The sequence below is a fragment of the Lissotriton helveticus genome, chromosome 7 (genome assembly GCF_964261635.1).
Source record: "Lissotriton helveticus chromosome 7, aLisHel1.1, whole genome shotgun sequence".
NCBI lineage: Eukaryota > Metazoa > Chordata > Amphibia > Caudata > Salamandridae > Lissotriton > Lissotriton helveticus.
This window is the reverse complement of record NC_136068.1, coordinates 72,834,133-72,848,587: the sequence shown is the minus strand read 5'-3', so window position 1 is coordinate 72,848,587 and position 14,455 is coordinate 72,834,133. Positions and strand designations below refer to the sequence as shown.

At 45.3% G+C, this 14,455-nt stretch overlaps 1 protein-coding gene across 5 annotated transcripts in view; it reads right to left on the bottom strand.

Annotated features, from left to right (window-relative positions):
• Positions 1-14,197, bottom strand: part of PEX5 (peroxisomal biogenesis factor 5) — a 182,744-nt gene extending 168,547 nt beyond the window's left edge. For 3 of the 5 annotated variants that reach the window (XM_078651485.1, XM_078651487.1, XM_078651489.1), the window contains exon 1: positions 14,080-14,197. The gene's annotated coding sequence lies outside the window, so the exon portion shown is untranslated. Of the gene's footprint in view, positions 1-13,817 lie in introns of all 5 variants that reach the window. The other 2 variants (XM_078651488.1, XM_078651486.1) reach the window with 2 other exon arrangements.
• Positions 14,198-14,455: the final 258 nt, after the last annotated feature.

The window sequence follows — 14,455 nt, the reverse complement described above, 5'->3', positions numbered from 1 at the left end:
GCCCTGCGTGCCGGTTCGGGCATCGAGGCCATTGACGGTTGTTTGGCGGCCTTCTCCTCCACCCCTAACCATTTCTCTACTGATGAGGGAAGTTATCCCGAAACCCGAGCCATGTCTCGGGCGATACCCAAAAACCCAGGACATGTATCGGGTCTAGAGATTCATCAGTCCAACAAGTACCGACTTGCACCCACCTGGGTGATCCACTATTGAACTACAAGTACCAGAGTCCCGAGGGGCGATCCGGAGGAGGGGCTAGCGGTGTGCGCTCCATTGCGGTGGTTTCTATTAATTGGCTCCCTTGAGCTTTGAGCCGACGGGCTCCTGGATGCTGCCCTGCGCGCCGGTTCGGGCATCGAGGCCATTGAAGGTTGTTTGGCGGCCTTCTCCTCCACCCCTAACCATTTCTCTACTGATGAGGGAAGTTGTCCCGAAACCCGAGCCATGTCTCGGGCGATACCCAAAAACCCAGGACATGTATCGGGTCTAGAGATTCATCAGTCCAACAAGTACCGACTTGCACCCACCTGGGTGATCCACTATTGAACTACAAGTACCAGAGTCCCGAGGGGCGATCCGGAGGAGGGGCTAGCGGTGTGCGCTCCATTGCGGTGGTTTCTATTAATTGGCTCCCTTGAGCTTTGAGCCGACGGGCTCCTGGATGCTGCCCTGCGTGCCGGTTCGGGCATCGAGGCCATTGACGGTTGTTAGGCGGCCTTCTCCTCCACCCCTAACCATTTCTCTACTGATGAGGGAAGTTATCCCGAAACCCGAGCCATGTCTCGGGCGATACCCAAAAACCCAGGACATGTATCGGGTCTAGAGATTCATCAGTCCAACAAGTAACGACTTGCACCCACCTGGGTGATCCACTATTGAACTACAAGTACCAGAGTCCCGAGGGGCGATCCGGAGGAGGGGCTAGCGGTGTGCGCTCCATTGCGGTGGTTTCTATTAATTGGCTCCCTTGAGCTTTGAGCCGACGGGCTCCTGGATGCTGCCCTGCGTGCCGGTTCGGGCATCGAGGCCATTGACGGTTGTTTGGCGGCCTTCTCCTCCACCCCTAACCATTTCTCTACTGATGAGGGAAGTTATCCCGAAACCCGAGCCATGTCTCGGGCGATACCCAAAAACCCAGGACATGTATCGGGTCTAGAGATTCATCAGTCCAACAAGTACCGACTTGCACCCACCTGGGTGATCCACTACTGAACTACAAGTACCAGAGTCCCGAGGGGCGATCCGGAGGAGGGGCTAGCGGTGTGCGCTCCATTGCGGTGGTTTCTATTAATTGGCTCCCTTGAGCTTTGAGCCGACGGGCTCCTGGATGCTGCCCTGCATGCCGGTTCGGGCATCGAGGCCATTGACGGTTGTTTGGCGGCCTTCTCCTCCACCCCTAACCATTTCTCTACTGATGAGGGAAGTTATCCCGAAACCCGAGCCATGTCTCGGGCGATACCCAAAAACCCAGGACATGTATCGGGTCTAGAGATTCATCAGTCCAACAAGTACCGACTTGCACCCACCTGGGTGATCCACTATTGAACTACAAGTACCAGAGTCCCGAGGGCCGATCCGGAGGAGGGGCTAGCGGTGTGCGCTCCATTGCGGTGGTTTCTATTAATTGGCTCCCTTGAGCTTTGAGCCGACGGGCTCCTGGATGCTGCCCTGCGTGCCGGTTCGGGCATCGAGGCCATTGACGGTTGTTTGGCGGCCTTCTCCTCCACCCCTAACTATTTCTCTACTGATGAGGGAAGTTATCCCGAAACCCGAGCCATGTCTCGGGCGATACCCAGAAACCCAGGACATGTATCGGGTCTAGAGATTCATCAGTCCAACAAGTACCGACTTGCACCCACCTAGGTGATCCACTATTGAACTACAAGTACCAGAGTCCCGAGGGGCGATCCGGAGGAGGGGCTAGCGATGTGCGCTCCATTGCGGTGGTTTCTATTAATTGGCTCCCTTGAGCTTTGAGCCGACGGGCTCCTGGATGCTGCCCTGCGTGCCGGTTCGGGCATCGAGGCCATTGACGATTGTTTGGCGGCCTTCTCCTCCACCCCTAACCATTTCTCTACTGATGAGGGAAGTTATCCCGAAACCCGAGCCATGTCTCGGGCGATACCCAAAAACCCAGGACATGTATCGGGTCTAGAGATTCATCAGTCCAACAAGTAACGACTTGCACCCACCTGGGTGATCCACTATTGAACTACAAGTACCAGAGTCCCGAGGGGCGATCCGGAGGAGGGGCTAGCGGTGTGCGCTCCATTGCGGTGGTTTCTATTAATTGGCTCCCTTGAGCTTTGAGCCGACGGGCTCCTGGATGCTGCCCTGCGTGCCAGTTCGGGCATCGAGGCCATTGACGGTTGTTTGGCGGCCTTCTCCTCCACCCCTAACCATTTCTCTACTGATGAGGGAAGTTATCCCGAAACCCGAGCCATGTCTCGGGCGATACCCAAAAACCCAGGACATGTATCGGGTCTAGAGATTCATCAGTCCAACAAGTACCGACTTGCACCCACCTGGGTGATCCACTACTGAACTACAAGTACCAGAGTCCCGAGGGGCGATCCGGAGGAGGGGCTAGCGGTGTGCGCTCCATTGCGGTGGTTTCTATTAATTGGCTCCCTTGAGCTTTGAGCCGACGGGCTCCTGGATGCTGCCCTGCGTGCCGGTTCGGGCATCGAGGCCATTGACGGTTGTTTGGCGGCCTTCTCCTCCACCCCTAACCATTTCTCTACTGATGAGGGAAGTTATCCCGAAACCCGAGCCATGTCTCGGGCGATACCCAAAAACCCAGGACATGTATCGGGTCTAGAGATTCATCAGTCCAACAAGTAACGACTTGCACCCACCTGGGTGATCCACTATTGAACTACAAGTACCAGAGTCCCGAGGGGCGATCCGGAGGAGGGGCTAGCGGTGTGCGCTCCATTGCGGTGGTTTCTATTAATTGGCTCCCTTGAGCTTTGAGCCGACGGGCTCCTGGATGCTGCCCTGCGTGCCGGTTCGGGCATCGAGGCCATTGACGGTTGTTTGGCGGCCTTCTCCTCCACCCCTAACCATTTCTCTACTGATGAGGGAAGTTATCCCGAAACCCGAGCCATGTCTCGGGCGATACCCAAAAACCCAGGACATGTATCGGGTCTAGAGATTCATCAGTCCAACAAGTACCGACTTGCACCCACCTGGGTGATCCACTACTGAACTACAAGTACCAGAGTCCCGAGGGGCGATCCGGAGGAGGGGCTAGCGGTGTGCGCTCCATTGCGGTGGTTTCTATTAATTGGCTCCCTTGAGCTTTGAGCCGACGGGCTCCTGGATGCTGCCCTGCGTGCCGGTTCGGGCATCGAGGCCATTGACGGTTGTTTGGCGGCCTTCTCCTCCACCCCTAACCATTTCTCTACTGATGAGGGAAGTTATCCCGAAACCAGAGCCATGTCTCGGGCGATACCCAAAAACCCAGGACATGTATCGGGTCTAGAGATTCATCAGTCCAACAAGTACCGACTTGCACCCACCTGGGTGATCCACTATTGAACTACAAGTACCAGAGTCCCGAGGGGCGATCCGGAGGAGGGGCTAGCGGTGTGCGCTCCATTGCGGTGGTTTCTATTAATTGGCTCCCTTGAGCTTTGAGCCGACGGGCTCCTGGATGCTGCCCTGCGTGCCGGTTCGGGCATCGAGGCCATTGACGGTTGTTTGGCGGCCTTCTCCTCCACCCCTAACCATTTCTCTACTGATGAGGGAAGTTATCCCGAAATCCGAGCCATGTCTCGGGCGATACCCAAAAACCCAGGACATGTATCGGGTCTAGAGATTCATCAGTCCAACAAGTACCGACTTGCACCCACCTGGGTGATCCACTACTGAACTACAAGTACCAGAGTCCCGAGGGGCGATCCGGAGGAGGGGCTAGCGGTGTGCGCTCCATTGCGGTGGTTTCTATTAATTGGCTCCCTGGAGCTTTGAGCCGACGGGCTCCTGGATGCTGCCCTGCGTGCCGGTTCGGGCATCGAGGCCATTGACGGTTGTTTGGCGGCCTTCTCCTCCACCCCTAACCATTTCTCTACTGATGAGGGAAGTTATCCCGAAACCCGAGCCATGTCTCGGGCGATACCCAAAAACCCAGGACATGTATCGGGTCTAGAGATTCATCAGTCCAACAAGTACCGACTTGCACCCACCTGGGTGATCCACTATTGAACTACAAGTACCAGAGTCCCGAGGGGCGATCCGGAGGAGGGGCTAGCGGTGTGCGCTCCATTGCGGTGGTTTCTACACATTCTATGAGTTTATGTGTCCCCAGGGACAAGATGCAAAACAGGATTACAAAATGCAATACTATCAATAAGGAAAGGACTTACTCAAAAAGGGAGTTTGAGAAAATTATTTTAGGAAAAAAGTGGCAGTTTATTACAAGTTAAAGCGCAATACAGAAATTAGGAAAAAATAAATCAAACGCAGCAGCAATCTCAGTAAAATGCACAGAAATCATTTGCCGTGAAGGATCTCAGTATTAGGAATGGTATACAATTATAGAAAGAAACAGACCAAGTCTCATATGTGCAGTAAATCAGTGAAAATTCGGACAGCATCCTTACAGGCTCAGGAAAGAGCCAAAAATCATCTCTGGCCCACCCCAAAACCAAGGGTTTGTATACACCTTTCTTGCATAGAAAATTGCAAAAACTGCAAGATCAGCATGGTGTAAATAGTATCCCAACAAACCATAACTCATTAACTAAACGTCAAATAACCAAACCAAACTAACCAATAAGACATGAATATTGAATCGCCCCTTCTGACCCATTGTCTTAAATAGGTGTTAGAACAAATGGTTTATATAATCAACAGAGAACCATTGTGAATGAATGAAATACAGTGTGTAAGCACTAGAAGAACCTTGAGAATGCAGCAAAAAGCGTCCTCTAGTGTGTTTGAGAATATGTCATAGCGAAATAAACAAGTCACGTCTTGTTGGATCCATCGATTTTAAACAAGATGGCTTCGAAGTCTAACTGATGCTTGGTTAAAGCTAAGTTAACACTTCAACACAGCATAATAACTTCATTTCTACTGCAATAGCTCTGGGTCAGTGCACGTGTGAATTTGAATGTACAGCAACCAACATTAATGTATTGTTCAGTTACATTTTTTAACCTTGGGCAAATCATAGAAAAAAATATCAAAGTCTTAAAGTCTTAAGTATTGTTTTTAAAAAATTACAAGAATTTTCATATAAAATATAACTAAAAAATAATTAAAATGTATTATAACCCTAGAATATTAAAATAAAATGTTTCAGCACATTAGCTGATTACTTTAAAGGTGCATTAGATCATTTAAATATATGTACAAATAATATAAAAGATTAATTTAAAAGAAATCCTACCGACAGTAACTTTTAAACTTTATGACATTTTGCTGTTATGTGTAAAGTTTAAGAGTTTAATTAAATGCTATTTTTGAATTAAGTTTAGCAGTACATTTCAAAATATCAATAGTAATGTATTATGATACTGTACATATATATGTACAATATGTAGACACAGATGAGAATACATATGTGTGTATCATAAAACATGAAATATTCTTATTGAACAGTATTTCTTTCAGAGTGTTATTTTAAGTTGCAAACTGTTTTTTTCTATGAGAGCGTGTTGCAGTAACTATCAGTAACAATGTGTAGTGCTTGACAAGGCCGGGGTGAAGTACATTTAGTACTGTTTTGTCGCCTTTAGGGCTGTAGTAATTTTAAAAGTGTAGTTTGTGAGGGGCAATGTGCTTAATCTTTTGAGCGTGGGACTTTGAAGTTGCCTCTCCCTCCCTAAAAACCTTCCTTACGTTCCCCTAAACCTTTCACGTTTAGTAAGTGAGCTTCATTTTCCAGCTACTCCATCTTTCACTTCCACATTTACTACTAAAACATAGGCGTGTATAGATCTCCGCCAAAGTGTCTCCACATTGAAAAGACAGGAAAGGAAGAGGTCTTCACCTGTAGGTTAGTAAACAGAATTCTGTGGTATGCAAGTAGTACTGATGTAGGTACTACTTCATATAATAAAAAATGCAATTTGTGAATAGGTCACATAAAGCCTTACTCCATGACACCTTTTGCAATTGGTCTTCCCCACAGTGGCATTTAAATTCTTACGCTTATTCATCTAAGTTGTCTCTGATGAACGCAATCACGATACACACGATCGTCCTACTCAACGCTTCAACAAAAGTGAACTCTGCACCGGATTAAATACTACAATCATCCCAAAACCGGATAAACTTCAATTTGAAAATGTGTTTTCATGATTGCAGAGTAACCCCAAATGTGCCCGATACCCCAATCTAGGAATATATTTGCTCATTCTTTGGCCTCCTATCCTCAGGAAAGACTCTCACCTTCCCCCTTCATCTTCCAACAACCTTAATAATCAATTCCTACATTTACTTGTCATTAAAAGCTGAAAAGCAATCACCCTCTTTCTGTATTAGTTCCTTTTCTAATACCAAAGGTCTTTCAATAACTTCTGCTACTGCATCCCTGAAGTACCCATTCTCACGTCCATAAGCTCAAGAATTATTGCAAAGCAAATTTAGAAATCATTTCTAGAAAAAATTAGATAGGTCTATTATACTACTCACTGGACAAGTCGATCTCATTCTGTAAGTACGGCTCATGCATCACAAAATGACTCCTAAACAAGCAAGGACGTGTCTTTGAACAATGAATTCTCTATTTTAATTGCTTGAACTAGAAGAACCTCATTCCTTGTGACGATGTACTGGAAATATCTTACCTGCTCATAGGCAGTACAATGGCTACTTTTCACTGAATGGGTAGCGCAGCTGTTACATTACCTAATACCTTATAGGACAATATACCTTCTCATTTGTCCACATACGACCTAACTCCCAGGGACAATGAACCACACTAGTACTCATTTGACACAATCCCCCATGTAAATTATGACGTGATCGTAGCTTCCAAAAACATGCATCAATCTATCCATTCATCCTGTTCCCACAGACCGGAATCAGGTACCCATAAGGCCTCTTGGTATTGCCAGACTATAGATAGGTTTTTCTATCCCCACAACGGAGAGGCCTTGATGTTCCAGAATAGAGAACAGGCTAGCTTGACATGTGAATGTTACCCAAAAGAACAATTCAACTATAATACCACGTCTCAGGTAAATCACAATCTATTGAAAACGAATACTCTGTAGATGGAGTTTTATTTACTAGCCGTCACTGAAATCTGGATCACCCAAAATGCTTGTTGATCTTATTATGTCTATACAGAACAAATGAACATGCCAACAGAGATCTACCAATGCTGGAGGGGCTGTATTTGTCACGCATAACGATTGTTTATTGTGTGAAGTAGGAAACTCTTATACTTTTACATTCTTTGTGATGTGACGATTGAAATGATCCACCTAGAATGAAACTTTAAAGTGTGCTGTAGAAAGGGGTTGGGGGTGTGAGTCATGTTTTAGTCAGTCTAGCGAGAAGACTATAATCAATTTGCGAGCTAACCAGAGTTTGTACAGCCTGTATGTAATCTGTAAGATCACCTCACAAAAAAGAGAGTATCTCAGTCAAAATCAAAATCAGTTTCCATATCAACATAAACATACAAAGCAATATTTAAAAACAGTAAAAATCCATTAACCCTTACGTGCTTCTGTTGGCCAACGGCCGTTGCGCGCAGTACCTTCGTAGTGCTGCCCACGTCCGTTGGCCGCCGCGGCCTCGCCAACTCTGCTAAACTGCCGCACCGCTGCGGAATTGCCGCCGCGGTTAAGTGGTTAACACAATAAACAATTCATCATGTATTTTAATAACAGCACAGCCATTGTGATTCAAGGAAATTCAATTATACAGTAAATCAAACTCTTCACTCACAGTCCGACCCACAACCTCTTAGGCATTTATAAAAGCCATGAGAGAAAGAGAATGTCCTGGAGTGCCTTGAGCCTAAATAATCTGTGAAGAGTGACATCACTTCAGAAATCCAATGTTAAATGGTGGTCACTACCCAAGAACCTCCTGTTATTCCGAGGCAGAAATCGATCCTGAAAACTGTTATCAGACTGCAACATCAATCCCTAATCATTATAACAGACTGTAACATCACTGTTATCAGCGTACATGCGTCAAGACACCAAAGCAAATGATTCAGTAAGATTTCTCATATGTAACAAAGTACCCAATATTGTTGAGAAACCTCAATTTTATGCATGTCTGGATTTGCTGGCTTTAGAACTCTGTGCACTTTAAAACACAGCTAAATAGTAGTAAAGTGCCTGTGGTTCTCCTCTAAAAACAAGTGCTGTAAACTGGAACTTCTTATTTGCCCTATTCAACTTCCCTAGAAGCACAAAAGTGCCTTAAATACTTTTGGATCGACAAATTAAAGGTCATATGTGGGCTTCAGGTGCTATTTGTACGACGCCCATATGTGGCAAAATGATATCTGCCAGAAGCACCAATGTGCTCTGGCTGGCCTGCAGTGTACATGCAATGAAGTGTTACATGGCAGGGAAAACTGCATTTGCATGTATCAAAACCTTATTCTTATATAGTCATAAATTGTCTCCTACAGCGTGCCGTGTAGGCCGACAGGGCAGAGTGCTACTATATAAAAATAGGGCACACTACATATTGAAATTAGTGTTCCATCACAGTTGAATAAACCCCAATTTCACTGTGTAGGCCAGTCTAGAGTTCGCAAGGCCAATGTAAAATTACAATCTTTAATTTCCACTTCCATTTAAGTAGGGGCTAGAAAAATGCTTTACATTTATATCCTGTTTAGTTTTTAAAATTGGACTTGATTCTAAAGACAGATTTTTGGTAACTTAAGGGGATAGCAACCTTCCAGTTCCACCACTCATCAAACCTCCAGAACTGGAATATACACCACAGCTCCAGAACTGAAATATACATCCCTGGCTGGGAGAGCGGAGGCTGATTCCGAGAACAATGGCTTGCTTTTGGACCCATGAAATGTCAATGGGTGTTAACTGCTGAACACTTAGCAGGAATTAGCTATTGGCAAATGTACATGTATTGCTGGCAGAATAAAGGGCTGTGTAGCACTCTCTGTTTCGATCTTGGAGGTGGCAGGGACTGCTTCTACTGTTCAATTTTCCAGAACCCTCTTAGACAGCCACAGTAGGAGGGAAACCCAGTTCTGCCACATATCACTCTTCCAGAGCTGGAATACACAACTAGAGGAGTTAACGACTCTGGCTGGAAAGACAATGGCTTGCACCTGAGCCCAGTAAAGGCCAACGTGTGTTAACTGGCAAATATTTAGCAGGGATAAGCTGTAAGTGGATAAAGGAATTGGCACACCAGTAAAGGACAGCTTTAGAACTACCCCTTATGACTTGTAGATATCAAGGAGGGCTTCTTTGATTCATCTTCAGGACCCTACTGGACAGTTAGGCTCTGGCCACAGTAGGAGAGGAAACTAGTTTCAATCCTGTCAGGTATGGAAGTGACCAAGAAACTAAAGACAGGCCTGCCTGGTGAAAGCTTGGTCCTAGGTAATTTTACAGTAAGGCAAAGAGAAAGTGCTGCAAAACGAGGTGGAGGGACTGCGAGGAAATGATTAGGACTGGACGGTAAAATCCTACCAACCACTGGCTAGTACATATGATACATCTGGCACCTCCACCTCCAACAAACTTTTCTGGTTCTAGGAAGACTACATCTAAAGAAGAAGGCCCTGTTGAAATAAGAACCCTGACTTCTGATTCTTGGCTCCTGTAGGCAGAGGATTCACACAAGGACTCCTGGTAATGGAAATGCCTTTCATGGGTCAAGTGGTTCGACTCCTGTTTACTTGCTTCAGGGTCACAAAAAGCAGAACTCTTGACTCCAAGAGGGTTCAGTTGACTAAATAGGACTATACCCTGCTAAAGCAAGGTCTGGAGAGAGATCTGGTTTCCAGAAGCCTGTTCTAATGAGCTTGGGGCTGTAAGGCTGACCAGAATAAGTTTTCCCAGAAGTTGGAGCCTAAGTCTAAAAGTAAAACCTTTGACTGTGACACCTCATTGCGGTATCTAACCTCCACTCCATTGTGGTTAGCCTGAAATTGTGCCTAGATCCCCGTCTACTGCATACTGATTTTCCATAGAGCTTAACTATTGTCTAGGTGCTTTTTGTGTTCAATATTTAACTAAACATAGCTATGGTTACCCTTAACCTAATTTGATGAGCCTGGTGTATTTATGTTTATTTCATTGTTCTCAGTTTTTCTAAAGTGGTTTGTTTGGGAATTCTATTGTGTTGTGTTCTTTACTTTACAGTTGTTGGTACGGTTTAAACTTAGCAAGCACATTTCCGGGGAGTACCTGCTCCTTGTGCCTTTGGTACAAGGGGATGAACAGAGATTATCTCTGAAACGCTAGCCAACATAATCTGATCTCACGGCACATTCATCATCTCATATGCTGACAACACCCAACTCATCCTCTCCCTTACGGACAAAACTACCACTACCACAACCAACTTAAACAATTGCATGACTATAGTTGCAGACTGGATGAGAACAAACTGTACAAAGCTCAATTCTAACAATACGGAAGTTGTGATCTTCAGTAACAAGACCTCCCCCTGGTACTCCACTTGGTGGCCGTCACTGCTAGGACCAACGCCAATATCCACCAACCAAGATAGAAATCTGGGAATCATCCTAGATGACAAACTCTGCATCACTGCACAAGTCAACGCACTGAGCACCTCCTGCTTCCACATCCCATTCATGCTACATAAGGTCTTCAAGTGGCTACCACAGAACACCAGAAAACCTGCCACTAGTGCTTTATTTGTTAAAAAATAAAATAATTGGCAGGTCCCATCTGAGGAGGCCACTGCAGCCTGCACTGCCCGTTGCGTCTGTCAGAGCTGCCAGTGACAACACAACTACTGCACTCCTAAAAAGTGTGACAATTTAGACTATGCAAGGCCAACCAATGCTTTAATAATGGTGAGAGGGCAGGTATTATTCATTTTGTAATGTATATTGACTTATTGAACACTGTTCTTGTGTTCATACCGAAATTAGACAGACAGCGCCACCATGTGGTGGCCTGTCATTAGAGCCGTTGCTGACAATTATGACCCAGTGCCGAGCACCGGAAACCACTTGTTCAAATCAAGCATGCCATCACGCAAGCACTCATCACAAGCAGGCTTGACTACGGCAACGCACTCTATGCCAGAATATCTAAGCAACACCTACAAAGCATCCAGAACGCTACTGCAAGACTCATACTGGACCTTAGACGACACATCCACATTGCACCACACCTCAAGGACCACCACTGGCTCCCTGTTCACAAATGCTGACAATTCAAAATACTCATTCACACTTACAAAGTCCTACACAACATTGGACCAATATACCTTAACAACTTCATACACTTTTACCAACGGAGCACACATATACGCTCTACCTCACTTTCACTTGCATACACCCTCAGCATTCACAAAAACAACCATTAGGTGCTCCTTCTCCTACATCACACCCAAAACATGGAACTACCTCCCCCAGCACATTAGGACCCCTTCCTCACTTCTTGAGCTCCGCAACACGCTGAAGACCTGAATCTTCCAATATCTCCGTGGGGATCATTCACCTGCCCAAGCACCTGAAAACCCTCAAGGGAGATTAATGCGCTCTACAAGTCTAATATAACATAACACAACTGTGTTTTGGCCTTACCAAAGTTGAATTATTGGGTTGATGGGGGTGTCCGCTGTCCCAAATGCATTACCTCATTTCTGAATGTACATGTTACAATCATCAGTGCCTCCCTCTCATCACACACCAAACAAATGTGAACTTGTCTTTTGCAGCATGTCTGACGACACTTCATATTTCTAACATAAAACCCTTGGTAACTAAACCACAACCGTGTATAGTGTATTTTACAGCTCTTAATTTGTGTTATCTCTCTTCAAGTAAAATTCCTTCATTTCTTTTTTTCCATAAAAAAAGAAGGTTACCCTCATATGGTTTGCCACTGCATCCAAAAGGAAAGCTTCATTACATTTAACACATGACAAAAAAACGTTCTGGTGCAGTTGTATGCCATTTCTATTCCATGTGGAATTTCAACTATTCTGCTCTCTCTTCTAGTTTTCAAACTTTGTACAATAATGAAAAACATAATCAGTCTGAATCAATCACAATTGAAAATTAATGTTTTGCAATCTATCCTATCAATTAATACCACTTGGCTCCTCTAGGCATCACATTAAAGGACTTATTTAGAGTTTGGCGGAAGAGTATTTACTCCCCCGTGGTGCTGGATTAAAGTCCTCCATCATCCTGAGGAAGCACCTGCCCACCACATTTTTAAATATCCGCTGGCCCAGTGGATATCTCTTGAATTTACACGTACCGCCATCACAGGTGTGCCTGTAAATGCTTCAATAGTCTGACTGACATTTCTGTCAATATAATGGAAACATTCAGCAAACTTTCAAATTGTTTGTTATAGTCAAATACAAAATCCCAAAGCGAGATTTTGTTTTTGAAAATAAAAAATTACCCTCAAGCGATGAGAGTTTTCCTCAATGACGCCGAAGGTAATTTTACAGTTTTCACTGTCTCTTACCACTAGACGTTCCCTGTCAGTGACTGACAGTGAATAGCTGCCATATGTAAGTCCATTCTATATAGGGCGGGAAGACTAATGGCAACACCTCAGGCAGTTATTACTCTTTCGGGCTGTGTGTGTCAGAGACAGAGTAGTGTCAGTTGTCGACAACTCTGAGGTGGGCGGACGTTCAGTTTGGTGGAGACAGTACTCCGTCGCGATAGATTACCCGTTCTACCAAACTCTAAATCCGGCCCTTAGCCCTCCTTTTATTATTAAGAAATTATACTTTACTACGATATAACTCCAAATTGTCTTCAAACTCATGTTTTCATTTACTGGCGGTTTAATTCTTTGGATAACTGTTTAATGACTCCTAATTTTGGGTTAAATCACTTAAAAGCACACATTTATTTTCCACATCATATTGGATAATTAATCACACAATACAGCAGCTTAATATGCTTTAACAAATTAAACATGTTCAATGTATGCTTTCTTAACGTCAGACGGTGCGTATCACTCCAGCAACTTTATGTCAGACAGTAAACATCACTCCAGACAGCTGACATCTCTGGAGTGCTGTCACAACGTGACATCACCCAGAGACCAACTGTCAAACTGTGACCTCACCCAGAGACCTGATTTCAGACTGTGGCACCCCTATATAAACAAGAAACCATTCTGTAGTATAACTTTGGAGAAGTGAAGTCAGGCAGTGCTCCATGTAGGAACTTGACGGCAGGCTGTGACCTCACTGCTTCAACGTTGTGTCAAAGGGCCACATCGCAGCAGAAAACCTGAGGCCAGCAGACAGTGATACCACTGCAGGAATTGGTCAATGCTACCCTTTACATTTCCACGTTCACATCTTAAGGCACCAGTCCCAGCACATTCTGTCTTTTCAGTTAGTACACGCCACAGGAGAGAGGCATCACTGACGCCAATAAGTCTCAACGGTTGCCCTCTGCGATTTAAAGGGCCGGTAGTCACATGCACCTCCAGGCACTTTAGAGTGAGCTTGCCTGCTGACATGCTGACACTAAGAATTCACCTTTACTGCTCCTCAATAAAGGTGATATGCATAATATTAGCCTCCGTGCCTTTAAAAAAAATCATGATTTTCTACCCATTAAAACTGTGGAAAATCTGAATTTACGAATACATACAAATGCAAAACAAAAATAACTATACCGTTGTACCCTTTCAGCTTGCACAGGGTGGTATGAGATCCAAGTCCAGAGTGACACGTCTCTCTGACACATCACCTGTAGACAGGCACAGTGTGTCGTAATCTGCACTTTGGAACCCCCATCGAAACGACCCTCTGGGCCTGTTTGGGGGGGTTGTCCTCGCTGCCCTGGGTTTTAATGTACAGTAAAGGCAACAAGTGTGGATATGCGACGCAGTGTCGCCTCCTGCCGAGAGTATCAGGGTGAAGGGTCACAATCCATACCTGCTTCGGCTGTGTATCCTCCCTGGGTCGGCACTGCAGCCCCGCTGCTGCACTGCCAGTTAGGGATGTGAAAACAAGCCCAACCCGGTCCTGAAAAGAAGGCCGAAACAAAAATAACGATAACGACTGGTACTAAGAGTGCCAGCGCGGACATGCCTATTTCTTTAGTCCACTGGGCGAATAGTGTGCGTCCTTCTTCTATGTTCAGTAAACTACCCGGAAGCGCGAGGATGGCAAATGGCACCGACCTAATTACGTTACGTAGAGGGCCGTATAATGTTATATTTATTTCTGTTTTACAGCTAAATTAATCAGGGTGCAGGCTTATCGTTGCTGGAATTATACTAACATTCGTTTGATATCGAAATTCAAACAA